The sequence below is a fragment of the Neofelis nebulosa genome, chromosome X (assembly GCF_028018385.1).
Source record: "Neofelis nebulosa isolate mNeoNeb1 chromosome X, mNeoNeb1.pri, whole genome shotgun sequence".
NCBI classification, from domain to species: Eukaryota; Metazoa; Chordata; class Mammalia; order Carnivora; family Felidae; genus Neofelis; species Neofelis nebulosa.
Window position 1 is genome coordinate 110757315 of NC_080800.1, and position 17545 is coordinate 110774859.

The window sequence follows — 17545 nt, forward strand, 5'->3', positions numbered from 1 at the left end:
TTTTTGCAAATATTTTTTTTAAAGTAATCTCTACCCCCAATGTGGAGCTCGAACTCATGGCTCTGAGATCAAGAGTTGCATGCTCGGTAAATTGACTGAGTCAGCCAGGCATCCCTACAATTGAATTTTTTTTTTTTTGATATTGATCTTGTATCCCACAACTTTGCTAAACTCAGTTATTTGTTGTAATAACTTTTTTGTAGCTTCTAGTGGGGTTTTCTATAAAGATGATTATGTCTCAGAGAACAGAAACAGTTTTACTTCCTTCTTTTCTATCTCAAAAATTTTTCTTTTTCTTGCCTTATTGCGCTCATTAGAAACTCTAATAATACATTGACTATAAATGGAAAGGACAGACATCCTTACCTCGTTCCCAGTCTTAGAGAGAGAGCATTCAGCCTTTCACCATTGACAATATCAGCTGTAGGTTTTAGTAGATGCCCTTTATCAGGTGGAGGAAGGTTTCTCCTATTATTAGATTTCTGGAAATTTTTATCAGAAATGGATGTTGGAGGGCATCTGACTGGCTCAGTTGGTGGAGCATATGACTTTTTGATCCCGGGGTGTGGGTTCAGACCCCACTTTGGGTGTAAAGATTACTAAAAAAAAAAAAAAGCCTTTAAAAATTGTTATTAGGGGCTCAGTTGGTTAAGAATCTGACTCTTGATTTCTGCTCAGGTCATGACCTCATGGTTTGTGAGGTCCAGCCCCACTCAGGCTCTAAGCTGATAGCAAGGAGCCTGCTTGGGATTCTCTCTCTCCCTCTCTCTCTCTGCCCCTCCCCTGGTCATAGTCTGCCTCCCTCTCTCTCTCTCTCTAAAATAAATAAACTTAAGAAAATAGTTTTAGGGGCGACCGGGTGGCCCAGTCGGTTAAGCATCCTACTTGGGCTCAGACCTTGATCTTGCAGTTCATGAGTTCAAGCCCCTCATGGGGCTCTGTGCTGACAGCTCAGAGTCTGAAGCCTGCTTTGAATTCTGTGTCTCCCTCTCTCTCTGCGCCTTCCCTGCTCATGCTCGTTCTCTCTCTCTCTCTTTCTCTCTCTCTCTCTCTCTCTCAAAAATAAAAAATAAAAAAAATAAAAAATAATTTAAAAAAAATTAAAAATAGTTTAAAAAATTGTTATTAAAAAAAGAGCCTTTTCTCTGCCATTGTAGTGTGTGTGGTTGACTGTTCCTCACCATGTCTTCTAACAAGACTTTCAGGATCAAGCAATTCCCAGCCAAGAAACAAAAGCAGAATCGTTCCATTCCCCAGTAGACTGGGATAAAAACTGGTAATAAAATCAAGTACAACTCCAAGAGGAGGCATTGGAGAAGAACCAAACTGGGCCTATAAGGGGTCGCACATGAGATGGCACACGTTTTTATGCTGCATGAAGGTCACGTGTTCCTCTCCTCTCCCTCTGTAAACCCCCCTACTACCTGAACAATAGACACATTTTATTGGGGAAATAATGTTTCTTTGTTACTATGCTTCTGTATCAGTAGGTGGGTTCAGAAATAAACATGTGAGACCCTTGTCTGAAAAGAAATGGATGTTGGATTTTATCAAATAAGTTTTCTACATCAGTTGTGATGATCATATGGGATTTTGTTGTTGTTGTTGCTGAGCTACATTGATTGATTTTCTTTTGTAAAATATTTATTTATTTAAGTAATCTCTACACCCAATGTGGTGCTTGAACTCACGACCCCAAGATCAAGAGTTGCACCCTCCTCTGACTGAGCCAGCCATGTGCCCCCTGCATTGATTGGTTTTCGACTGTTCCCAACCTTGGTGCGTTGTCCTTTAAATAGTTGGCTTAATTTGATATACTAATATCTTATTAAGAACTTTTGTATCTGTGTTCATGAGGGATTATGGTCTGTAGTTTTCATTTCTTGTGATTCCTTAGTATAGTTTTGGTATCAGATTAATACTGGCTTCATAAAATGAATTTGGAGGTATTCCAGCTTCTTCATTTTCTAAAGGCGTTTGTGTAGAATTAATACTTCTTTTCTAGATGGCAGGTAGAATTTACCTGGGATGTCATCTGAGCTTGGAATTTTCTTTGTGGGAAGCTTTTTAGTAAGTTTAATTTCTTTAATAGAGAGCTATTCGACTTATATACTTCTTCTTGAGTGAGTTTTAGTAGGTGGCTTCTTTGAAAGAAGTCCACTTTATCTAAGTTAGTGAATTTTTTTAAGAGAAGCATTTTATTATTTCTGTTTCTTTTCTGGCCATTATTATGATCATTTCATGAGTTTTTTAACTTAAGTAATCTCAACGCCCAACATGAGACTCAAACTCACAACCCCAAGATCAAGAGTTACAAGTTCCCCCAACTGAGCCAGCCAGGCACCCCCTAAGTCATTATATTTATAGACATAAGTTGTTCATAACATTCTGTCTTTTAAATATCTGTAGAGCCTATAGTGGTGTCATCTCATTTCATATTAGGAATTTGCGTCTTCTCTCTCTTTTTTAAATATTTATTTATTTATTTATCTGATTTACTTATTTCTAAGTAATCTCTACACCCAAAGTGGGGCTTAAACTCACAGCCCCAAGATCAAGAGTTGTATACTCTACAGACTGAGCCAGGCAGGCACTTCCTTCTCTCTTTTTTTGCGATCCATCTGGCTAGAGGTTTATCAGTATTATTTAACTTCCCAGAGAGCTAAATTTTCATTTCATTGATTTTCTCTATTTTTATTTTTTAAAGTTTATTTATTTAAGTAACCTTTACACCCAGGGTAGGGTTCGAACTCATGACCATAACATCAAGAGTCACAAGCTGTACTGACTGAGTCATCCAGGTGCCCATGATTTTCTCTATTTTCATATTTTTCTATTTTACTGATTTCTGCTTTAATCTTTATTATGGGGGGGGGAGGTTGCTCTCTTGGAGTTTTATTTGATCTTCTTTTTCTAGGTTTTTAAGTCGGAAGTTGAAGTAATTGATTCAAGTCCTTAGAACTAGCTTCTTTTCTAACATAGACATTTATTGCTCTAAATTTTCCTCTAAGCACTGCTTTAGCTGCCCATCATACATTTTGATGTGTTGTGTTTTCATTTCGATTCAGTTCAAAATTTTTTAGGTTTATTTATTTTTTTAAGTAATCTTTGCACCCAATGTGGGGCTCAAACCCACCACCCTGAGATCAAGGTGCCCCCAGTTCAAAATATTTTTAAAATCCTTTTGAATCTATTTTGACCCCCGTGTCACTTAAAAGTGTGTTATTTAGTTTCTAAATATTTGAGAATTTCCCAGATGTCTTTCTGCTATTGATTTCTAATTTAGTTCCACTGTGATCAGAGAACATACTTTGAATCCCTTTAAATGCATTGAGACCCATTTTATGGCCCAGGATATGTTCTATCTTGGTCAATGTGTGTACTTAAAAAGAATATCTATTCTGCTGCTAGTGGTGGAGTGTTCTATAACTATCAATTAGGGCAAATTAGCTGATAATGTCGTTCAGGTCTTCTATAGCCTTAATGATTTTCTGTCCACTTGTCTTATTTATTGAGGAAGGGTGTTGAAGTCTCCAACTATAATTCTGGGTTTGTCTATTTCTTTTCGCAGTTCAGTTTTTGCTTCATGTAATTTGAAACTCTGTTATTAGGCATATAAATATTTAGGCTTTATGTTATCTTGAAGAATTGACCCCTTTATCATTATAAAATGATCATCTTTATCCTTGATAATAGTTTTATTCTGAAATCTACTTTGCCTGATATTAATAGTACCATTTCGGCTTTCTTTTGATTATTATTAGCACAGTATCTTTATCTGCTCATTTAGTTTTAACCTATTCATCTTTATATTTAAAGTTTCTTTCTTTTTTTCTTTTTAGAGAAAGAGAGAGAGAGGGAGCACAAGGAGGCGAGGGGGCAGAGCGAGAATCTTATGCAGGCTCCATGCTTAGTACAGAGCCCAACTCAGGGCTCAATCCCATGACCCTGGCTGGGATCACGACCTGAGCCGAAATCAAAAGTAGAATGCTCACCTGAATGAGCCACCAGGGGCCCCAAAAGTTTCTTGAAAGTGGCATTAACTAATCTCGTTTTGTTATCCAGTATGACAATCACTGCTGTTTTTATGTTAACATTCTATTCTCAAGTAATCTCTGCTCCCAGTGTGGGACTTGAACTCACAACCCTAAGATCAAGAGTCCCATGCTCCACAGACTGAGCCGGCCAGGTACCCTGAAAAGCACTGCCTCTTAATCAGGGTGTATTAACCATCTCTATTCCATATGGTCATTGATAGGTCTGAGTTTAAGTCTACCTTTTCACTATTTGTCATCTATGTGTCCCATATCTTCTTTGTTCCTTCTTCCACATTCCTTTGGGTTAACCGAGTACTTTAAATTATTACGTCTCATCTCCCTTGTTAACTTATTAATTATAACTCTTTGTAGTTAATTCTTTTAATGCTTGCTTTTTAGGGTGTATAGTACAGGAAGTTCTCTCTTAGCATAGTAGTGTTGCACCGTAAAAATGACCATGGGAGCTGAACTGTGCAAAGAGATCTTAATGATTCACGACAAAGTAACGATGTTCTGTGCTCTTAGCATTTTTTACCAAGATATTAAAATTCCTTTTACTGTTGTTTATAAGTGCATAAAGAAATTTAAGAAATAGAGTGATCTGAATATTTATTTAGCACACTATAATTTAAAATATAAGAAACTTTGAGAATTAAAGTTCCTTTGTTTAAAACAAATTTATCGAGAAGACTTCTTCTTCCAGGAATATGGTGTAGGCATATTTTTCCCTATTTCTCCCTCTAGGTACAAATGAAAATCCTGTACATTATGTATAAAAGAAACATGAGAAGATGCTGACGGTTGAATAGAAGCAGACATATCATACGGGCTAGGGATCTCAGGACCTGAGGAACAATGTGGGGCTGAGTTCCCTGGGTATTATTTTGCCTCATATATCTCAGACATGGAGATGAAGAAGTTGGCAACCCAGAAATGCTAACAGGAACAGCCCCAAAGAGCCCCAATAAACATGTGCCCTCTTTAGCCAAAAACAAAACAAAACAAAACAAAACAAAACAAAACAAAACAAAAAACGGGAGAGAGGCGACCTAGCAAGACAGAAAACATTTTGTTGATGCTCTACTCCAGCCAAACATCACAGGAAAAACTGTGGTCCCGCCCCCATCCACAGCAAATGCTGAGTGGGTAGCTTAGAATATTCGACACCAGGAAGGCAGTAGCAACATAGGGCTGCATGCCACCACCTCCCTCCCCCCCCCCCCCCCCCCCCCGGCTCAAGGTGGTGTCAGAGAAAGCCAAATCGGGAGCCAGGATTAAAAAAAAAAAAAAAAAAGTTTATTTATTTATTTTTGCGGGGGGAGAGGGGCAGAGGGAGAGAGAGAATCCCAAGCAGGCTCTGTACTGTCATTGCAGAGCCCAGTGAGGGGCTCCATCTCACCGACCGTGAGATCATGACCGGAACCAAAATCAAGAGCCAGATGCTTAACTCACTGAGTCACCCAGGTGCCCCAGGAGCCAGGACTCTCATCTCTGCAGGCCCATGGCAAGCTTCGGCTCTCTCTCCCTTCCCCACTGAGATATCCATGGAGGGGTATCAGAGGGAATACTGGCTTCACAAAATGAATTGGGAAGTGTTCCCTCCCCTTCTATTTTCTGCATGGGATTGTGCAAAATTGGAGTTAAATCTTGAAACATTTGGTAGAATTCTTTCATGAAACCATCTGGGCCTGAGGCTTTTCTTTGGGGGAAATTTTACATTATGGATTTATCTCGTATGTAGAATTTTTTTTTAATTTTTTTAATGTTTATTTAAAAAACATTTTTTTAATGTTTATTTTATTTTTGAGAGACAGAGAGAGACAGCGTGAGCAGGAGAGGGCAGACAGAGTGAGAGGGAGACCCAGAATATGAAGCAGGCTCCAGGCTCTGAGCTGTCAGCACAGAGCCTGACGCGGGGCTGGAACTCACAAACCGGAGATCGTGACCAGAGCCGAAGTCGGGACGCTCAACCGACTGAGCCACCCAGGCGCCCCTAGAAAATCTTTTAAAAATCACACAAAAAAATAGGGGCGCCGGGGTGGCTCAGCCGGCTGAGCATCCGACTTCAGCTCAGGTCATGATCTCACGGTTTGGGGGTTTGACTCCCACGTCGGGGCTTGCTGTTGTCAGCACGGAGTTCGCTTTGGATCCTCTGTTCCCCCTCCCTCTCTTCCCCTTCCCCACTCCACTCTCTCTCTGTCAAAAATCAATCAATAAATAAACAAACAAATGATGTTTATTTATTTTTGACAGAGAGAGAGTGGGAGTGCTCATGAGAGCAGGGGAGGGCAAAGAGAAAGGGAGCCAGAGTAGGATACTGGCTATCTGAATTCTTTTAATATAAATTTTGATGGTACAGGTAGGGAACTGAAGGGATCTTTTTTGCCACTTCCTTACGTTACTGACAATTCAGTTTACTAGAAAAGCTCCTCAAATTAAGTATTTGGGGGGATAGAATAACAAGGGAAACGTTATACAACTGTACTATGCCAGATAAGAAACAGATCGTGGTCAAGAACAGTCATAATTGTAGGGGAACAAATGACAGCCAAGTAGCAACTGAATAGTGGGACTGCTTGTCCACGGCAGTTCATACCATCAGCAAGAAGTGTGCCTTCCTTCTTGACACCTTACTTCTTCCTTCCTAGAATTTCCATCACTGCTTTGGGCCTCTTACCCTTTCCAGCCACAGCCTTTTTGGAGACCCCGTCCCAGGCCGTGAGAGCTTGTCAGTGACTTAAAAGTCTAAGTCGTTCTCTGCCTGTCCTACTGCTGTAGAGAAGGAAGTATGTTTTTATACATTTTCTCAGTTGACAGTCTTTTCTGGTATTATTTCATTTATGATCATTAGGTTCTATAAATAATTTCTACCTCAAATCCTTTTTTTAACACACTAGGATACAGATTCCACTAACGATAAGCTAAGTCGGCCCTCCCCCATCCCCTCTCTCGGTCCTTCATTCAAGGGAGCCTATATCACCATCTACCATTCCAGATATTTTACTTCTTTCTTTTCTGTCTTATCATATGGATACAAGATAGAAGATACCCTGAGGACAGGGAGTTTTGTCTATTTCATTATTATTTATTATTTATTATTATTATCATCAGGGCTAGAACATTTCCTGGCACAAGTTAGAGCTCAATTAATTTTTTTTTAATTAAAAAAATTTTTTAATGTTATTTTTGAGAGTAAAAAATTTTTTTTAATTTATTTATTTTTGAGAGAGAGAGAGAGAGTGAGCAGGGGAGAGGCAGAGGGGGAGGGAGACACAGAATCCGAAGCAGCTCCAGGCTCTGAGCTGTCAGCACAGAGCCGGACATGGGGCTCAAACCCACGAACCGTGAGATCATGACAAACCGAAGTGGGGTGCCTAACCCACTGAACCACCCAGGTGCCCTGAGTGCTCAATGTATTTTTTTAACATTTTATTTTATTTTAGGGGCACTGGGGTGGCTCAGTCGGTTGAGTGTCCAGCTTCCACTCAGGTCATGATCTCGCAGTTCGTGGGTTCAAGCCCTGCAACGAGCTCTGTGCTGACAGCTCAGAGCCTGGAGCCTGCTTCGGATTCTGGGTCTCCTTCTCTCTGTGCCCCTCCCCTGCTGGCTCTCTCTCTCTCTCTCTCTCTCTCAAAAATAAACATTAAAAAAATTTAAAAATATTTTAAGTTATTTTAAGTAATTTCTACACCCAACATGGGGCTCAAACTCACAATTCTGAGATCAAGAGTCCCATGCTCCACCAACTGAGCCAGCCAGGCACTCCAATGCTCAATTAATATATATTTTTTTAATTTATTTTATTTTATTTTTTTAATTTTTTTTTAACGTTTATTTATTTTTGAGACAGAGAGAGACAGAGCATGAACGGGGGAGGGTCAGAGAGAGGGAGACACAGAATCCGAAACAGGCTCCAGGCTCTGAGCTGTCAGCACAGAGCCCGGACGCGGGGCTCAAACTCACGGACTGTGAGATCATGACCAGAGCCGAAGTCGGCCGCTTAACCGACTGAGCCACCCAGGCGCCCCTAATATATTTTTTAAGAACTATCTTTTTAAAATAATTTTTTAAAATTTATTTATTTATTTTCAGATAGAGAGAGAGCACGAGCAGGAGAGGGGCAGAGAGAGGGAGAGAATCCCAAGCAGGCTCTGTGTGATTAGCACAGAGCCCTATGCAGGGCTGGAACTCAGGAACCGTGAGATCATGACCTGAGTTGAAATCAAGAGTTGGATGCCTAACTGACTGAGCCACTCAGGCACCCCTAGAACTATCTTTTATTTTTTTTTTAATTTAAATTCAAGTTAACTAACATGCAGTGTAGTCTTGGCTTCAGGATAACCCAGTGATTCATCTCTTACATATGACACCCAGTTCTCATCTCAAAAAGTGCCCTCCTTAATGCCCATCACCCATTTAACCCATCCCCCCATCTACCTCCCCTCCAGCAACCCTCAGTTTGTTCTCTGTATTTAAAATTCTCTTATGGTTTGCCTCCCTCTCTGTTTTTATCTTATTTTTCCTTCCCTTCCCCTGTGTTCATCTATTGTGTTTCTCAAATTCCACATATGAGTAAAATCGTATGATATCTGTCTTTCTCTGACTGACTTCTTTCACTTAGCATAATACACTCTAGTTCCGGCCACATTTTTAAATGCATAAATGAGTTATGCGTTAAACATTATGTACTACACAAAGGAACCTATCCAGTGTGTATAATGTTGGATCTGTAGGAGAATGTTTTCAGAGTTCCAAATAATGAAATTCCGAGCCAATATGAGAAATACACTATTTGTAGATGATTATTTTTTTGCTTTAACGAAAGTGTAGATAACAATGAAAAGCCGTGGGTTGAGTTGTTGAGGAAAGGGGAAAGTAATGTAGGCTATATGGCTTTAAGCATTATAGATCCATTGACAGATGTGTTTTATTCTAGTCTGATCTCTATGAGGATTATTGTCATGTAACTCATACCTCTTGGTTCTAATTCTGTGAGCAACATGGAATTTCTCATTATAATTGTGCTTTTCTTTTTTTAAATTTTTGTAAAGTTTATTTATTTATTTTGAGAGAGAGAGAGAGAGAGAAGGGGGGGGAATGGGGGAGGGGCAAAGAGAGGGAGAGAGAGAGAATCCCTAGCAGGCTCCACACTCCCAGAGCAAAGCCTGACATGGGGTTTGAACCCACGAACCGTGAGATCATGACCTGAGACAAAACCAAGAGTCGGTGGCTTAACCGATTGAGCCACCCAGGCGACGCCGTAATTGTGCTTTTCATGTAGGTCTGCTTCTTGAATGCCTGTTATGTGTCAAAAACAGTGCTAAGTCCTGGGCATAGAGTGGGAAGATACCAAAGAGGGTCTCTACCTTCCTGACAGTTTTTAAAAGTAAGCTCTACTCCCAACATGGTGCTTAAACTCAAGACCCTGAGATGAAGAGTTGTATGCTCTATGGACTGAGCCAACTGGGCACCCTTACCTTCCTGACATTGAAAGATAATTGAGGGAATAGACCTCAAATAAATAAACTGACAATAAATATTTAATCACAAATTATGATACATTTTCTAAAGGAAAAGAACAAGATGCCTTTGGATTAGATGCTCAAGGAAAGTCTTTGAGAAGGAAGAGTTAAAGTGAGATGTGAATTATGAATAGGAGTGAGCCATGCAAAAAGCATGGAACAATGTTGCAGAAAGAGGGAACAGCAAGGGTCAAGGATCTGAGGCAGCAGGGGGAGTGGGGGGGCATCTCGCTGGCTCGATGGGTAGACCATGCACCTCAGTCTCAGGGCTGTGAGTTCAAGCCCCATGTTGGGCATGGAGCCTACTTTAAAAAAATTGCAAAAAAAAAAAGGGGGTCTGAGATGGAAAAAAAGTGTGACATATTTGAAGAACTGGAAAAAGTCAGTTTGTCTTCAGTATTATATAAAGGGATAATTATGGATATATAGGCAGGAGTTAGATCATTCAAGGTTTTGTGGGTAATGTCAAACAGTTTGGAATTTATCTAAAGTTCAAATGCAGTATTTTGTAGGGTTCGACTTGAGCAAAATGACATGATGCAGTTTTCATTTTTTAAAAGATTTTCTTTATTTCTTTTTCTTGTATTGTATTATGTTTTGAGAGAGAGAAAGAGAGAGAGAGTGAGCAAAGCAGAAAGAGAGAATCTCAAGCAGGCCAGTCACTGGCAGCTCGGAGCCTGATGCAGGGCTCGAACCCATGAACCGTGAGATCATGACCAGAGCTGAAATCAAGAGTCAGAGGCTTAACCTACTGCGCCTCCCAGGTGTCCCCAGAGTTTCATTTTTAAATGATCACTCTGGTTGCTATAGTGACAATGGATTGGTTGAAGAGCAGAATGAGCAGAGGCCATCCAGTGATGGGGCTCAAGGCAGAATGGTGGCAGAGGAAATCTAGACATGAGAAGGCCCAGATCGGAGCCCCGAGGAATGGTCCTTCAGGAGGCGTGTAGGGAAGTGAGGTGTTGTGAAAGCCAGAAGCCAGTTCCAAGAGGGAAGGAATAATCAGGTGTGTCAGAAACTGTGGAGAGGTTGAATTAGATAGGAATGAAAGGTATGTCAAATTGATATGGCAGCTCAGTGATCTTTTCTGACCTCTGTAAAAGGAGTTTTAGTGGATCCAGAAGCTCTGTCGAAGTGGGCCAACAAGGGAGTATAGGCTTTCAATGCCGAAGACAACAAAAAGGACTGGTTAATAGATGAGAAAACATCTACTTAAAAGTCTCAAAGCCCCGCAAGGTAAGGAATTACCAGGATAAAACCTCAGCGACTGTGAGAACACAGTGAAGCGAAGCAACGAAATCGGCTTTGTCCTAAATACAATTGTGGTATTTGGGGGAGTTTGAGGATTTCAGCTTTGCAAAAGCCACCCAAAACACAGGGGTAAAAGACACAAGCTCAGGGCCCCGTTAAAGGTGGAAAGTCTAATAGAAGTTCTTTTCCCATGAAATTCATGTCCAAAAGGAAGAAACCCTCATGAAGGAGACCTTAGCTTGCTCTCGCACTCCCCCAGGGGACTACAAAGGAGTATTTCCTAGGTGGTGCCAAGCAGGACACAGAGGAAAAAGATTGGCCCAGAAGCTGTCATCATGTAGCCCCAATTCACACCGCCTGGGTGACTCAAGAAATCTCTAGTCATAAATTTAAAGTGATCCCGGCCTGCTAATGTTTCTTAGCAAAAGCAGACATAGATCCTTGGCTGAAGAAATTCACCTTTATCCTAGATCTGAAAAATTTATTCAGCTGATTTTATAAGGGAAGTGAGCAACTCACAAAAAAGTTAAGAGCCAGAGAACGGAATTACCACCAGTGAGAACTGGAGTTATTAGACACAGAATATAAGAACTACGTTTATTATGTTTAAATAAATAAATAATGTGTGCAGCGAACAAGGATTTCTAAGGAATATTTGAAAACTTATTTCATCAAACTTCTAGAAGTTAAAAAAAATCATGATCGAAATTAAGAACTCAATCAATGGAAGAGATTAACAGCAGATTAAGCCCAATTAATTAGACAATTAGTGAATCCAAAGACATTGCCAAAGAAATTCATAAGAAAACGGAAAGTTCTTTTTTTTAAAATACAATTTATTGTCAAATTCGTTTCCATACAACATCCAGTGCTCATCCCAACACGTGCTCTCCTCAATGCCCATCACCCACTTTCCCTTCTCCCCCCCCCCCATTAACCCTCAGTTTGTTCTCAGTCCTTAAGAGTCTCTTATGGTTTGCCTCCCTCCCTCTCTGTAACTTTTTCCCCCCTTCCCCTCCCTCATGGTCTTCTGTTAAGTTTCTCAAGATCCACATATGAGTGAAAACACATCACAAGAAAAAAAAATTTGTAATTGTGTGGTAATGACAGATGTTAACTAGACTTATTGTGGGAATCATTTCACAATATATACAAATATCAAAAAGCATTATGTTGTACATCTGAAACTAATATCATGTTACACATGTCAATAACACCTCAATTTAAAAAAAGAAATTATTCTGGGTACCTTAGTGGCTCAGTCAGTTAGGTATCCAATTCTTGATTTCGGCTCAGGTCATGATCTCATGGTTGTGAGATTGAGCCCCGTGTCGGACTCTGTGCTGGGTGTGGAGCCTGCTTGGGATTCTCTCTCTCTTTCTCCCTCTGCCCCTTCCCTGCTTGTGTGTGCGTCACTCTCAGGAAAGAAAGAAAGAAAGAAAGAAAGAAAGAAAGAAAGAAAGAAAGAAAAATTATTTGGAAATCAGCACAGAAAGACAAAGAAATAGAATGTATGAAAAAGGCACAAAATTATTTCCTAGGTGGATTTTACTATTTGATAAATTTTTAAAATGTTTATTTATTTATTTTGAGAGAGAGAGAAAGAGAGGAGAGAGAGAGAGAGAGAGAGAGAGAGAGAGAGAGAGAGAGAGAAAGAGGGAAAATCCCAAGCAGGCTCTGCCCTGACAGTGAGAAGCCCGACACGGGGCTCGATCACACAAACAGTGAAATCAAAAAAAGTTTTAAATCAAGTTATGTAACACAGGATCTAGTAGATGGTGCAGGGACAATTGGATGTCCACATGCAGAAGAATTGTTGGCCAATTCTCTCTTTTTCTTATCATTTTTTTTTTTTTGTATAAAATGTCACTTGGATTTATCACTGGGATTCAAGGAGTCAACACAACCACACACTTTGCTATTTGTGGATGAACTGAGTAACAGCCGTGGAGTGATCAGTTGCCAGCAAACTTTGAATGAAGTGATGTGATTGGTTAAGGATCGTGAAACACATCTGTCATTTACATGTTTTTTTGTGGCCCAAAGAGCTAGTGGCAAAGTCTGTACTTTATCCACTTCCTCACAGGTAATACACTGTGGTGACTAAAATTGAGAGACTGATGTTATTTAACTAGACTGTGGTAACTGAAATTTGTGTATATTGGAAGGAAGCAAAGGGAAAACTATTTGTATACATACTTTGCTTATTAGATTCTACCTTCAAGTGATATATAACACTCACATATAGTATAAGAACCATGCAATACTATGCTTCCATTTATTCCCTCCCAAACTTTGTGCCATTTTTGTCATATATTTTTTTACATATGCTACAAACCCACAAAATATTGATAATTTTTAAAATCATTTTTGAGTAAGAGAGAAGTCTTCATACCAATACACATACTATTTCCAGTGTTCTGCGTTCCTTCATGTAGAACCAGGTTTTTAAATTTATTTTATTTGTTTTAATTTAATTTTATTATTTTTTAATGTTTATTTATTTTTGAGAGAGAGAGAGCTGGGGGGGAAGGGGACAGAGGATCCGAAGCGGGCTCTGTGCTGACATCAGAGAGCCCATCACCGGGCTCAAACTCAGGAACCAGGAGATCATGACCTGAGCTGAATTCAGATGCTTAACTGACTGAGCCACCTAGGCACCCCTAGAACCAGATCTTTTTTTTTTTTTTTAATTTTTTTTTTTTTAACGTTTATTTATTTTTGAGACAGAGAGAGACATAGCATGAACGGGGGAGGGGCAGAGAGAGAGGGAGACACAGAATTGGAAGCAAGCTCCAGGCTCTGAGCCATCAGCCCAGAGCCCGACGCGGGGCTCGAACTCGCAGACCTGCAAGATCGTGACCTGAGCCGAAGTCGGACGCTTAACCGACTGAGCCACCCAGGCGCCCTGGAGAACCAGATCTTTTAAAAGATTTTATTTTTGAGTAATCTCTACACCCAACATTGGGCTTGAATTTACAACCCTGAGCACAAGAATCACATGCCCTTCCAACTGAGCCAGCCAGATGTCCCTATAAAGATCCAGATTTTCATCCTATATGAGGCCTGAAGGACTTCCTTTAACATTTCTTGGAGTTCAGATCTTCTGGGGCTGAATTCATTTAGCTTTTGTATATCTGAAAAAGTCTTTATTTTGCCTTTGCTTTGAAAGATCTGGTTACCGGGTGAAGAAGTCTAAGCTGACTTCTTTTTCTTTCACTAGTTTAAAGATGTTCCACTGTCAGCTGGCATGCCTTTTTTCTGATGAGAAATCTCCTATCATCTGTATGTAATGTGTCTTTTTTCTCTTCTGGCTGTTTTTAAGATTTTCTCCATCACTGGTTTTAAACAATGTGATTATCATATACCTTGGTGTAGTTTTTCTTATGTTTCTTGTGCTTGGGGTTCATTGATCTTACTAATTTTTGGGTACCCAGTACTTAGCACACTACCTGAAATGCGGCAGACAAATCAGTAAATATTTTCTGAGCCAAATGGAATGATTTCGTAAGGTAAATCAACTGTATGAATGCATTTATTTGGATCTTCAAATATTTTAATTTGTTCAACCAAAATAATTTTCACTGACAAGTATTACCTTTTTCTGTGGGCTCTTTCTCTCTGGCTCCTCCCATCCACTGCCCTGCATTTTAAACTCCAGGAAATGTGAATTATTTTGGATTTTCCAAACTGTCACGTTGTTTCATGCTTCTGTGCCTTTGCACATGCTGTTCCCTCTGCTTTTATCTCTTCTGTCTGCCTGGGGAACTATTATTCATCTTTCAAGATCCAACTCAGATGGTTCAACTTCCAAGGAGGTTAAGACTTCCTTGACTCGAACCCCTTTCGCATCTGATTGACCACTTCTTCATCTGAGCCCATCCTAATTTTGTAAGTACTTCCATCACTGCGTTTATCACATTTGGCTGTCACATTTGGCTATCTCGCACTTAGCCCAATTTCAGGCACATTGAAGTGCACAGTGATCATTACGTGAATAAATGGGAGTTGGGAGAAATGTAAGAAAAGGAAGAGAGAGGGGCGCCTGGGTGGCTCAGTCGGTTAGGCGTCTGGTTTCAACTCAGGTCATGATCTCGCGGTCCATGAGTTTGAGTCCCGCGTTGGGCTCTGAGCTGACAGCTCAGAGCCTGGAGCCTGCTTCAGATTCTGTGTCTCCCTCTCTATCTACCCCTTCCCTGGTCACCCTCTGTCTGTCTGTCTCTCTCAAAAATAAATAACCATTAAAATTAAAAAAAAAAAAAAAGAAAGAAAAGGAAGCATTAGCATTAGCATTAGCAATGCAAATCCTATAGGGCCTTATAGCTATCGTAAGGATTTTAATTTTTACTGCAGGTCAAATTGAGACCCTTTGTAGGCTTCTGAGTAGAGTGGTAACATGATCCGACTTAACTGCTTATTTTTTAAATGTTTTATTTTTGAGAAAGCACAAGTGGGGGAGGGGCAGAGAGAGGGGAACAGAGGATCCGAAGCGGGCTTTGTGCTGACAGCAGCGAGCCCCATGTGGGGCTTGAACACACAGACAGGAAGATCATGACCTGAGCTGAAGTCGGATGCTCAACTGACTGAGCCACTCAAGTGCCTCCTGACTTAATAGTTTATAATGGTCTGTCTGGATGTGTGTTGAGAATCAATGGTTGGTATGTGTTGTGGGTTGCACTGTGTCCCCCCTCCAAAAACAAGATAAGCTCGAGTTCTTACCCTTCAGTCCCTATGAATGTGCCTTTATTAGAACTAGGGTCTCCGTGGACGTAATCAAATTAAGGTGAGGTCATATTGGATTAAAGTGGGCCCTAGTCCAACATCTGATGTTCTTATTAGAGGAGGGGAATTTGGGCACACAGACACACACACGCGTTTGCCAGCTTTGTGGAGATAACACAGACACATAGGGAGAGCACCATGTGAAGACAGAGGCCGAGATTGGAGTGATGTGTATATAGGCCGGGAAAGGCCACTGATTGCTTGCAACAATCGGAAGTTAGGAGAGACAGATGATGGTCTCTCAGGGTCTCCAGATGGAATCATCCCTGCCAGCACCTTGATTTCAGACTTCTAGCCTCCAGAACGGTGAGAGAATAAGTGTCTGTTGCTTTAAACCTCCCCCGCGCCGCCCCAGTTTGCGATACTTTGATACAGCAGCCCTAGGAAGCTAATACAGTGGACAAAGGTAGAAGCAGTTAGGAGGTTAATGCGCTGGTTCAGTCGGGAGATGATGGAGACCAGGATCAGGCTGGTAATGGCGGAGATGGTAAGAAACCACCAGGTTCTGGATACATTATGAAGCTAGAGCCAAAAGAATCTTTTGATATATAGGTGATGGGGTGTAAGAAAAGTTAGCTATTGTTACCTGCGTGAATAATTTAAATATTTATCGACATACAACATATACCCGTAAGTGTGTATTTTTTCATTGCCTTGGGGCAAATATCCCAGGTTTGAGGTTCTTCAAACAAGGCTCATTCATCGGGGAAATGAAAAGAAGCTTATTTTGCTATGTGATCAAAGGGTACATCACATGATCTCTCTGGGTCTCAATCTCCCACTTGATGAAACAAAAAAGCTGAGCTCTATTGTACGACTATGTGATTCTGTTATCATCATGTGCCTCATTGCCTCGGTATTGATAAAGTTTCCAGAGGATACTACCCTGTTTTCTGACTTCCATATTTGAAAACCTATCTACAAGTCTGCAGTATCTTCAAGTAACAGAACTCTCTGTCCTCTCTGTTGTTGATTGTCTGCCATTTGATACTTTGAGTAGGAGCGACCTACCATATTTAAAAACAGAATTACAGAAAGACCAAAGTAACCCTTTGTGCATTCTTTCCGGGATATGAGAGTGGAGTGGGGTGGCCTAATGGGAGTGTGGAAGCCCATTTGAAATAAAGATTTGGAATTTTGAGTCTCGAGACTTCAGATTCCACTTCTCGGAGCACACTCCGAGTTATCACCCTCCGCATGTTTATATTTTAGGAGGTTAATGAATTTATAGGACAAGATAATTGTAATACTAACAGGAAACATTTATATAGGGTTTGCTATGTGTCAGGCCTTGCTGTCAGGGTTTTGAAAATATTAACAGTTATTTTCCCCATTATACAAACAAGGAAACTGAGGCACAGAGCTATTAAGATTCTTTTATTCCGTTAATAAGGGATCTCATATCAAGCAAAAATAAATGGAACCCTTTCCAAATAATTAAAACAGAAATGACAAATGCAAGGCACTTCGGAGACTCAATGTCAAGAAAAGAGGTTTTGTCACGACCCACAAACTAATTCTGACGGGGTCCGTAACAAAACACCCTTGACATTAGGCCGCTTCCTGCCTCCAACCCTTGTTGACTTTGGATCTCTAAGGAGGAAAAAGGAGACTGAGAACCAGGCCTCAGGGCATCTGAGTGCCACCTCGCCAGCTCCCAAACACCTGTTAGATCCGGTTCTCAAGAAGTTTCAAAGTTTTGAAATGTATCCTGGTATTGTTTCTAAGTGGGTCCCTCGCTGTCGCCTTGCAAACGTGCTTTAATCTTTCACTTGAGATTCCGGAGTCAATGTTTCCTTTCACCTTCATGCTTGCCAGAGGATACGAGCTTTCCTAAAAGGCGCAGTTATTACCCTGTTGGACACCCGAGTTCCGCTCTGTTCCGGGCCCCACAACCCTCGCCAGGTCTATCTTTTGGCCAGTCTCAGCTGGGTCCAGATGAGAGAGACTATG

General features: G+C 40.7%; 1 pseudogene; it reads left to right on the forward strand.

Moving 5' to 3' along the window:
• The first annotated feature begins 1182 nt into the window (after positions 1 to 1182).
• LOC131502258 (large ribosomal subunit protein eL39-like) lies at positions 1183 to 1338 on the forward strand (annotated as a pseudogene).
• Positions 1339 to 17545: the final 16207 nt, after the last annotated feature.